This window comes from Caloenas nicobarica, chromosome Z (assembly GCF_036013445.1).
Source record: "Caloenas nicobarica isolate bCalNic1 chromosome Z, bCalNic1.hap1, whole genome shotgun sequence".
NCBI classification, from domain to species: domain Eukaryota; kingdom Metazoa; phylum Chordata; class Aves; order Columbiformes; family Columbidae; genus Caloenas; species Caloenas nicobarica.
In genome coordinates this window covers 23,746,383-23,757,807 of record NC_088284.1, presented here as the reverse complement: position 1 = coordinate 23,757,807, position 11,425 = coordinate 23,746,383, and positions in this window count along the sequence as shown.

Below are 11,425 nucleotides of genomic sequence, written 5' to 3'. Positions count from 1 at the left end.
CTCTCAGGTACCCAAAGAACATGAAACCAGAAGAGAATATCACTTCATCTTCAGAAATTTCCCTGTTGTAGTTATCTTTAGCTCAAATAGCTCATAGCTGACTACAGACTAATTTGTGTTTGACTAAGGCGTATGCTCTTGAAAACGATCTTATCTTGACAGGATTATCTGAAGACAGAATGAGTTCAGTTTTGTCCCAGTTATGTAGTCTGTTTTAAAATTGTGTTTACCTGGCTTTAATATGAATCTTAGTTTCAGTTCTACCTTTTTCCACTGGAACTAAAAGGCAGCAGTAGCCAGTGTTTTGCTCCCCGTGATGGTCCAGAATCAGGTCACTCTCAACCTTTCTGAATAGGTGGAATTCCTTCAGTTGCTCAACATAAGGCACATCATTCCTTCTCTGATAATGCTCAAGACCCTTTTTTGTGTGGCAGTTTCTATAGTGACTACTGTATCCTACCACGAAGAAGCCAATTAAAACGCTGTAGTTTTATCACCCCTACTTATAAGTCTGAGGATGAGACTAGTTCAGCTTTTGCAATAGAATGCTTTTTTATGGAATTTGGTTGTACTGATGTGTAAGAAGCTTATGTTTATGTCCAGGTCATTGATTAAAATACTGAACAGCATCAGGCCTAATATGCTCACTTCTGGAACTCCTGTCTAAACTCTCTTTTCAGCTGGTCTTCTCTGATTGCTACTTTTTACCAATTGATATATCGTTTAACATGTATTTTAGTACTATTTCATAATGTTAATTTCTGTAACCACCATATAATATGATACTAAATAGAAAGTTTATAAAACATAGTAAATCTACACAGTTACTTTCATCTATCAAGCTCGTTTTCTTATTAAACAAAATGTAATTTACTTCATAAGTCTAAATTTCTTTTGATGCCTATTAGCTATTACTGTGCTTTCATTCTCTGGTTCACAAAATCCATAGCAGGAATTATATAATGCTGTCTAATATACCCCTGAGTTATCCAGTATCCCTTTCTGATGATAATTACAGTTTTATACGCTACATCTGAGGAATTTGATTTAATGCAATTATTTTGAATGTACTCTGTGTAGAGAGTTCCCAAGGAATCCAAAGGATTAAGAAAAAACAAACCTATCATTAATATGCCTAATTTGCTGAACATTAGTTCACATCTCCATTTCCATTGAATCTGCAAATGGACTGAAAATTAATCATCTAATCATTAAGACAATGGTTTGCTGTAGGAACAAAACAAATAAGAAAATCCATCCTGGTTTTATTTCTCATGAATCATTAATAATGGGTTGCATACAAAATTAGGTAGCTTATGCAGTGAAACAATGAAACAATGAATTACTGAATCTCTCTGAAAATTTACAGTTAATTTTCTCTTTGGCTAGTACTTATTACTTTTATCAGTGAGCTGGAGATATAAAACTGATAATTTTCTATTACAGACCTTGTGTCTAAGGTGTAATCCATTGTCTAGACCATCCCTGACAGAAGTTCATTCAAGAGTTTCAACATAACTATTTATGGAAATTCTGTTGCTTCTTCAAGTAGCCTGCTTGGCTGTTGAACTGGCCTTTTGATGTGAAAGTTTTTCTTAATATCTAATATAAACAGTCCTTGCTACAAATTAATCTAATTCATGTTCTGTCTTTTTCAGAGACAAAAACACTTGATCACCATCTTCTTTGCAATAACCTTTTTATGCATTTGAAGCTTGTTATCACATCCCTTCTTCATTCTTCTCTTTTCCAGACTAAACAAATGAAATTCTTTCATACTTGCTTTGCAGGTCATGTTTTCTAAACTGCTTATCATCCCTGTTAATTATGATAAGTTATCTCCAATTTCTGTGTCTTTCAGAAAAAGCATCACCTCTCCCAAAAGTGCTTACCAATACAAGGTACCATGAAATAAACACACCCTAAATCTAACAAGTAGCATGCTTTTAATAACTTTCTGGAATTACATTTGCCTCATTTATAAATGAACATCACTTGCATCAGTGTCTCCAAATTGTTTCCTGCATTTAGCAGGCCAGTCCTTGCCCACTGCCTATATGCAATCATTCAGTCAGTAAGATGGTTTTCGACCATATGTGACCTCACTTTATATTAGTTTCACTGAGACCATATGTCCTTAGCTTACTTGATCACGGAAGAGAGAACTGCATGGAAAGTGTCCAATCGGTGCAGGTAAATATTAACCCGTACTCTGATAATTCCCTTGCAGAGCCAAAATTCATATAAACTGACAATCTCCTCTCTGCCCTCCAACCTTACCCTCTATAGACTCCAATCTACCTCCTATCTACTCTTGCTCTAACAATTTAGATAACCAGTTGGCTCCTTGCAATCCAGAAAGTAAAAGTCAAGCTACATTGGCTGAGTTTTCATATAAACCTCATATAGGCAAGTGTTTACTTTAGTTTACTCTAATATGTAACACATGTAACATGTTTATTTTACTCTAACACCCGCCAAGCCTGAGTGTCTAACAGACAGCTAACTGCATATATAATAATTTAAAGCAATCCTACACATCCCAGGCATCATGTTTTAAATATCTGAAAATAACTAATTAGTCTCTCTGTTTTAAGATGCCATTTTCTGAACATTACCACCAACATCATACAATACAGAAAAAAACCATTCGTCATGGTTATGAGTAGCTAATTAATTGAGGTCAGCACTAGAAAGCCTTTTAGGTTTTTGCTTCTCTGCCTCAGGACAGGACTGATCAGGATGCAATACACTCATGAAATACATTCTATTCATCTCCTGAGCATGCCCATAGTTCTTCTTATGCTTAGTAAGAAAACACGAATTGCAGGACTCAAACCCCACTAATAATTCCATATTGATCTCATGAAAGAAACAGAAATTTCAAGATGAAATAAAATAACATAAGAGTAAAGAAACCTCTTCCTTGAGTCAGCTTGGGCTCCACCACGCTGATGTGTAGGCCACCAAGAATCCCAGTGCAACTCAAATACTTCCCCTTAATTTTTAGGGAACTCAAATCTTTCATTCAGGTTTTGAATGCTACTTGCAAAGCCAAGTACCAAGAAACTTTAAACTAGATTCGAAGGGGGATGCGGTTGTAGCTGGGCCTGCATCAGTGGGGCACCATGCTGGAATCAATAAAGACCAGGAGGCCCCCCATACCCCTAGGGTGAAATCAGTGTATTCTGCTCGCTCCCTGAAATGCCTGTACGCCAATGCGCGCAGCATGGGGAATAAGCAGGAGGAGTTAGAAACCTGCGTTCGGTCAGGAGATTATGATCTGGTGGCATTAACAGAGACATGGTGGGACAGCCCACATGACTGGAATGTGGTCATGGATGGCCATGTCCTTTTCAGGAAAGACAGGCCAGCCAAGCATGGTGGTGGAGTTGCTCTTTACGTGAGAGAGCAACTACAATGTATAGAGTACTGTCCAGGTGCAGTTGAGGAGCAAGTTGAGAGTCTGTGGGTGAGAATTAAGGGGCAGGCTGGCAGGGGTGACACTGTTGTGGGAGTCTATTACAGGCCACCAGATCAGAGTGAGGGTGTTGATGAGGCCTTCTACGGGCAGCTGAGCGTGGCCTCACAGTCACAGGCTCTGGTTGTTATGGGGGATTTTAACTACCCTGATGTTTGCTGGAAGGACTACTCAGCCAGCCACCCTCAGTCTAGGAGGTTCCTCCAGTTCATTGATGACAACTTTCTGATGCAAATGGTGGAGGAGCCAACTAGGAGAGGTGCGCTGCTGGATCTCGTCCTCACTAACAAGGAAGGTCTGGTTAAAGCAGTAAAGGTTGAGGGCTGCCTTGGTTGCAGTGACCATGGTGGAGTTCAGGATCTCGTGTGGTGGGAACAGAATACCGAGCAGAATTGCAACCCTGGACTTCAGCAGGGCCAACTTTGGCCTTTTCAAACAATTGCTGGAGGAAATCCCATGGGCAAGGCTGCTTGAAGGTAAAGGGGCCCAAGATAGCTGGTTAACATTCAGGGACTGCTTCCACCAAGCTCAAGATCAGAGCATCCCGACACGTAGGAAGTCAAGGAGGGGAGCCAGGAGACCCGCGTGGTTAGAAAGGGAACTGCTGGGCAAACTCAAGTGGAAGAGGAGAGTTTACAAATCATGGAAGGAGGGGCTGGCCACTTGGGAAGAATATAAGGCTGTTGTTAAAGAATGTAGGGAGGCAACTAGGAAAGCTAAGGCCTCCTTAGAGTTAAACCTGGTGAGATGGGTCAAGGACAACAGAAAGAGCTTCTTCGAAATACATGGCAGATAAAACTAACATCAGAGGCAATGTAGGCCCACTGATGAATGGGGTGGGTGCCCTGGTGACAGAAGATACAGAGAAGGCAGTTACTGAATGCCTTCTTTGTCTCTGTCTACACTGCCGGAGGCTGTCCTGCGGAGCCCCGTACCCCTGAGGCCCCAGAGGAAGGCAGGGCAATGGAGGAGTTTGCCTCAGTTGATGAGGACTGGGTTAGGGACCAGTTAAGCAATCTGGACATCCATAAATCCATAGGTCCAGATGGGATGCACCCGCGGGTGCTGAGGTAGCTGGCTGAAGTCATTGCTGGACCACTCGCCATCATCTTTGCCAAGTCTTGGGAAACGGGAGAGGTGCCTGAGGACTGGAGGAAAGCAAATGTCACTCTGGTCTTCAAAAAGGGCAAGAAGGAAGACCCGGGCAACTATAGAGCGGTCAGCCTCACCTCCATCCCTGGGAAAGTGATGGAATACCTTATCCTTGGTGCCATCTTAAGACATATCAAGGATAAGAGGATCATCAGGGGCAGTCAGCATGGCTTCACCAAGGGGAAGTCGTGCTTGACCAACCTCATAGCCTTTTATGAAGACATAACAAGGTGGATTGATGAAGGCAGAGCGGTGGATGTGGTCTACCTTGACTTCAGCAAAGCATTTGACACCGTCTCCCACAGCATCCTCACAGCTAAACTGAGGAAGTGTGGACTGAACGATCGGGTAGTGAGGTGGACTGCAAACCGGCTGAAGGAAAGAAGCCAGAGAGTCGTGGTCAATGGGACGGAGTCTAGTTGGAAGCCTGTATCTAGTGGAGTCCCTCAAGGGTCGGTACTGGGACCAGTACTATTCAATATATTTATCAACGACTTGGATGAGGGAATTGAGTGTACTATCAGCAAGTTTGCTGATGACACCAAACTGGGAGGAGTGGCTGACACGCCAGAAGGCTGTGCTGTCATCCAGCGAGATCTGGACAGGCTGGAGAGTTGGGCGGGGAAAAATTTAATGAAATATAATAAGGGAAAATGTAGAGTCTTGCATCTGGGCAGGAACAACCCCAGGTTCCAGTATAGGTTGGGGAATGACCTATTAGAGAGCAGTGTAGGGGAAAGGGACCTGAGAGTCCTGATGGATAGCAGGATGACCATGAGCCAGGATTGTGCCCTTGTGGCCAGGAAGGCCAATGGCATCCTGGGGTGTATTAGAAGGGAGGTGGTTAGTACGTCGAGAGAGGTTCTGCTTCCCCTCTACTCTGCCCTGGTGAGACCTCATCTGGAATATTGTGTCCAGTTCTGGGCCCCTCAGTTCAAGAAGGACAGGGAACTGCTGTAGAGAGTCCAGCGCAGGGCCACAAAGGTGATTAAGGGAGTGGAGCGTCTCCCTTATGAGGAAAGGCTGAGGGAGCTGGGTCTCTTTAGCTTGGAGGAGTCTGAGGAGTGACCTCATTAATGTTTATAAATATATAAAGGGTGGGTGTCACGAGGATGGAGCCAGGCTCTTCTCGGTGACAACCAATGATAGGACAAGGGGTAATGGGTTCAAGCTGGAACACAAGAGGTTCCACTTAAATTTGAGAAGAAACTTCTTCTCAGTCAGGGTGACAGAACACTGGAACAGGCTGACCAGGGAGGTTGTGGAATCTTCTTCTCTGGAGACATTCAAAACCCGCCTGGACGCCTTCCTGTGTAACTTCATCTAGGTGTTCCTGCTCTGGCAGGGGGATTGGACTAGATGATCTTTTGAGATCCCTTCCAATCCCTAACATTCTGTGATTCTGTGATTCTGTGAAACAGCCTTGTTTACCCATGCTTCAGAATGGGCCACTATGTAGCTATTAGCTAAGTTTTGTATGTAATGCATAACTCGGCTTTCTTTTTTTTAAGGTCAGATCCCATACACTTCTACACCTGCAGCCTGCAGTGTCAGTCCCCCATATGCAGAGTCAGAACATCATTATCTGTTTACATTATTCGTGGAAACAAAAAAAAGAAATAATATTTCGGGGGAAAAAAACAAAACAAAACAAAACAAACCCCTGACATTTAGTGCTACACTACTCTTTTTTACTCTAAAAAGATACTTGGGAGATTCAGTTCACCTACTGAATAAAATCAACAAGGCATCAGCTGCAAGCTCTTTAACTCTTCATAAAATTTATAGAGAAAAAGAAGGCAGCCTCCAATTTTGCAAGACTTGCTCTAGGAAACTTTGTAAATAAATCTGCTAACATTTCCACTATGCACTGTCTGGGATGTTTTCTATGCCCTTGTTCCAGTGAAACAAAGGTTAAGATACTCATGATACAGGGGGTCAGGAGGGACTGCAAGTGAGACAGATCTTTAAAACACTTTGGATTGTGTTTGGGTGATAAACGAGCAGTATGAAGATTAGTTTATCTTGGAGACTAGAAATCTACAGAGGCTCTGATATTATGGTGCATGCTAAGAGCAAGTTACTGAATATAAACAGTGCCTTACTGAAACCTACTCGATGCTGAAACTAAGATGCTGAGCCTGGTGCCCTGATGTGATTTAAATGTATGTCTTTAATTACAAAATGACTGGTTAGTTTTGCAATTATTTAATGCTGAACTTAGGGCTTCAAACAAGCATGTTTTTCAACTGATTTTCAGTGTGTTCTTAGAGTTTTATGAGCACTGAAGCGTTAAGGAATCTCAGATGAAGAAAGCAGGTTAAATAATATGAAAGGTCTATTTTATTTAACCTTGACAGAATGAAATTATTTTTCTAGTCTAAGATGGGGAGAACAAGAGAAAACCCATATTAAATGTATTATTACAGCCTCCCACTTCTGGAGGTTAACTGTTGAGTGCTAGATCCTCATGTCACCTCAAACCAAAAGCTATCCCTCTTTGAAATGTTTACTGTAGAAGACAGGAAATCTGTTTGCAATCTTCACCACAGACCAAACCTTTCAAAAGATGTCCCTAGTGTCTAAGTATAAAGATAATCTTGTGGGCAAGGCACTGGACTGGAATTCTGACCTCAAATCTCATTTGCCAGAGTGGTTATATATGACCTTAGCAAGGCATGCAGAAACAGATATAAACAAAACAAAACTCAAAAGTACGCCTGTGACAGGTGAGAGGTGCCTGAGTCAAAATTTGTAACCTGACAGTCTTAATTTGATTGCTGCTTAAATTCCATAGGCACTTTTCTCTTTTTGGTCAAAATTCCCTACACTCAGTTTCAAGCTGCCTCCCAAGCATGTTTTTCTTCTGTGTGAGGTACTCATGGGAGCTGAGGGCTCAGGCAGCTGATCTTACATCAGAAAAAAAAAAAACAACAGAAAAAGTATGGCTGCTGTCTTCCAAAACACAGTGACTGGCAGAGCTGTTTTCCTTAGATATCTCTCAGAACAGTGTTCTCAGAACTTAGGTAAGTGTGACCTTTTCAGAGGTTCATCCACCCTTCTGGGACAAACTCCATCTCTTTGTCCATCACATCGCATCACATCACAGATGTGATGGAAACAACTAAGGAAACTAAGGAAACAACTATATACCTCTAATTTAACTGGTTAAATTAGAAGAGTAACAACTAATTGTAATTTTTTTTCTTCTGATACTTTATAGTAGTTAGCTGTCTCTGGCTAGTTTGGAAATTCTACAATGCCCTTAACCCACCTGCTTTGACTAAACTGCAGGTTAGATCATCTGCCAATGGTGTAGAAAATCTATGTTCAAGTCTGTTCTGTTTTGTTGTCCTGCACATCAAAATATTTGACATTTCTTGTAGAATCAAATGCTGAATTGTGAAGATTTGTCTTGAAACTGCAGACTTGGGCACAGCCCTGTCTAACAAGTTGAAGTATTTCTTATTAACTTGTTCTTCCCACATTGCATCCTTTTCCACACAGAAAGAATCATGTATGCCAGGGATGTTTTCAGGGCTCCCAAGAACAAACTCGCAGGAGATTACCTCTATACAGGTTAACACTAAGTTCTGCAGAAAATTCTCTCAGTCTGAAATGTGTGTCCTGAGAAGTCAGCTGTCTCCTCATTAGCTACAAGAGAAGCCTAGGTATCCAACTTGGACTAAATACTAACTTTCATATGGCTAAAGTCAGACTGGGCCATCACAAGACTTTTGTCTCCTCAGGAAAAGTACTGCCTTTATTATGTACCATTTCCTTTCATGAAATGTCCATAATCTTGACAGGAGTTTCTGTGGCAACAAATACCAATTCATTGCTGTTATTAAAAAGTTCTCAAAGTTTATCCATTATTTTAAGCAATGCATTTTAATAGCAAAAAGTACTAATTGACATTTTCTACTCTTCACCCACTACAGAAAGAAAGTAGCTGCTCATTTTTTATTTCTTTGGTCCAGCTGTCCCCACTGGTATGAATTAAGTTCTCAGATCAAGACAAGATCAGTTTAACTAAACATGGTTAGATGTAATTCATGAATCTCATACCAAAGCTCTAAAGTACAGCTCCTCCATCCTGACCCCAAAGAGGTCTGTATGGGTTTTATAAGCTCTTGTTTTTTACAAGCCCTTCTTCAAATGCTGTGTTCAATACAGTCATTCAATGCCTAGGAACAGTACATTGTTACTAGTTGTTCATCCCAATCCAAAATACCACGACATTAAACATTTTCAGCCAAACATAACATATAGGGAATGTTCCACATGTTTGGCCCACAGAGAAGAGGTTATAACACTTTGCAATTACATCCTTTACAGATGGCACATGCTGTATGGATTACAGTGTTGCTTGTTCTGTCGCTGTGGACTTGGTTTGAATTGTCTGTGAAACACTAGAACCATAAATCAATTCTTCTCTCAAATAAAGAATAAATATTTCAAAGGGAATTTTGGACAAAATCGTGAGGGTCGGAGGGGAGAGGGTAACTTTCCATTTCGTATCAAGGAGAGGACACCTTATGAATAAAACAAAGTGGAAGCCACCTGAATAAAACACTTTTTTTCTTCTGACCTCATACATCAGAAAGAAAATCTCCATTGGAACAAACTACAATGGAAGGCAGACGAGGTTCAGCCATGTCTTGTATAGATCTCTAAGGCTGGCAATTGTTCTCAAGAACAGCTTTACCAGCATCAGTGGAAGACTGAGCCAAACTCCATGTCTAACACATACTCTTTAAAGCCAAAATGTTCGTGGCTAGAAGGATTGTAAAATATTATAACAAAATAGTTTTCAAGCTGAGTGTTGAACCAGATGACAAAGTAATGTCATGGCTTGATCAAGCCTTACATTAACTGTTTTGGTATGTGGCAACATTAAATGTCAGCTACTCTCACTAATGTTTATCTTTATACAGGAACTGATTGTTAGAGTTCCTGTATTTAGATAAAACCTTCTGAAAAAAAATGGAAATTATTTCTGAAAAATTCTACCTTTTAATCTTGATCTTGTGTTGCAATTATTCCCAGACCTATTGTGGTTTCCTGCAGAAAATTATTTCCTTAAGCATACCAGTCCAACATTTAGTATAGACACAGGACAATAAAAAGTCGGCAGCAGGAGACAATATGTTTTATATGTGTAGTTAACTTTACACAGTGCTGGAAAATATTGGCAAGTGGTGCTTAATTATGGCACCCCTGGATTCTTACAATGTATCACAAAGAACACAAAGGAACATAGCACTTATTTACTATAGTTAGTTTTAAGAAAGAGTTTTCAGAGTTACAGGCTTTGCATCTTAGAATACAATTTCAAGATGTTCTCATTTTGCTAACACAATTATTACTTCTTGTTTGCATTCTTTGTTTACTTTTAAATATTTTACAATTAATAACTGTGTCAAAAGTGGTTTCATTTGAGACATTTGAGAAATAACTCCAGACATATCTAATTCCTTTTTTTCTTTTTTTTTAACATGTTGGTCCTGTGTCTGTAAATTTCAAATACCACCAAAGGTATAGGATTTTCTCCTCCATTGTACAATACCTAGATCTGGAAATAGGATCAGTGATGGAAAGAACACTGTTAAATGAAAGACGCGGTACAGAGAAACCAACATTAGGACATTTAAGTTTGTGGCCCATTGAGACTACATACTAGCATGAAACTGCTGGAAATGCTGGGCTGAAAGTTCTTCAGAAAAGATGCTGAAGAAGTGATCTGATGGTCAAACCTTCCTATTTTCTACTTATCAGAGCACTCAGATTCCAATTATTTATCCCTATCTAGCTAATATTGACCACACTTGTATGCATAAACCATATCCCATTTATTTCAAATCCTAGTAAAATGTTCTAAGAAGAAATTAAACTAGCTTAATACAGTCATATTTCTAACTAAATGCAACGAGAGCAAAACCTCACCAGCAGACTGTAATCTGCTGCTTCAGTAGCTTATGCAAGAATAATTTTATATATCAACATAAAGAAAAATGTTCAGGACAGTAAACACCTTTTAAAAATTGTAGCTACTACCTACATTGTAGCATGCCAGTGTCTGAAAAAGTGTAGTTCAGGGACTGATTCAAATTCCTGGAGGTACTCAGAGAAATTCTGGAGAATATTTGATGAGAAATTTTCAGCTAAAGGTGAAAATGGTAAAAAGGGGGTAGCTACAAAATACCTTATTCTAATATATTAAAAATATTTGCCACCTACAAAAAACCATCTAAAGGAATTGACTTTTTTTTTAGGTTATAGGCTGACTATTTTCTTAGTTTCATGACTGAATTTTATTAGAAAAGTAAATCCGTAATATAATCCCACATGGCTTCTGCAAAACTTGATAACACTGTATTTTCAACAGTATGAATGTATCTTAAGAAATGCTGCCTTCACTTTCACTGAGTGCCTCAGACAGCATTACAGCTCAAACATTGTGTTTAATAAACAACCATTTTTGTTGCTACTTTAGGAGGAGTGTGCTATCGAGTTATTATTAGACTCAATACAGCTAACTTCTGAGTCACATGTGGAGGAAGAGGCCAACATTTTTTCTTACCAGCCCCATAGTTTGACTTCATTGACAACACTTTAGTTTTGCCAGCTTGACTTTAAAATATTGACATTTGTCTCATTGCAAAGACTTCAGAAAAACAGCCATTCCTGCCATTCTTTTCTTAATTTTCTTATTACTACCAGGACTGCATGTAGCCACAAAATTGCTGTTGGCAATTCAGAAGCACATCTTCTCCCACCATCTCTAGATGT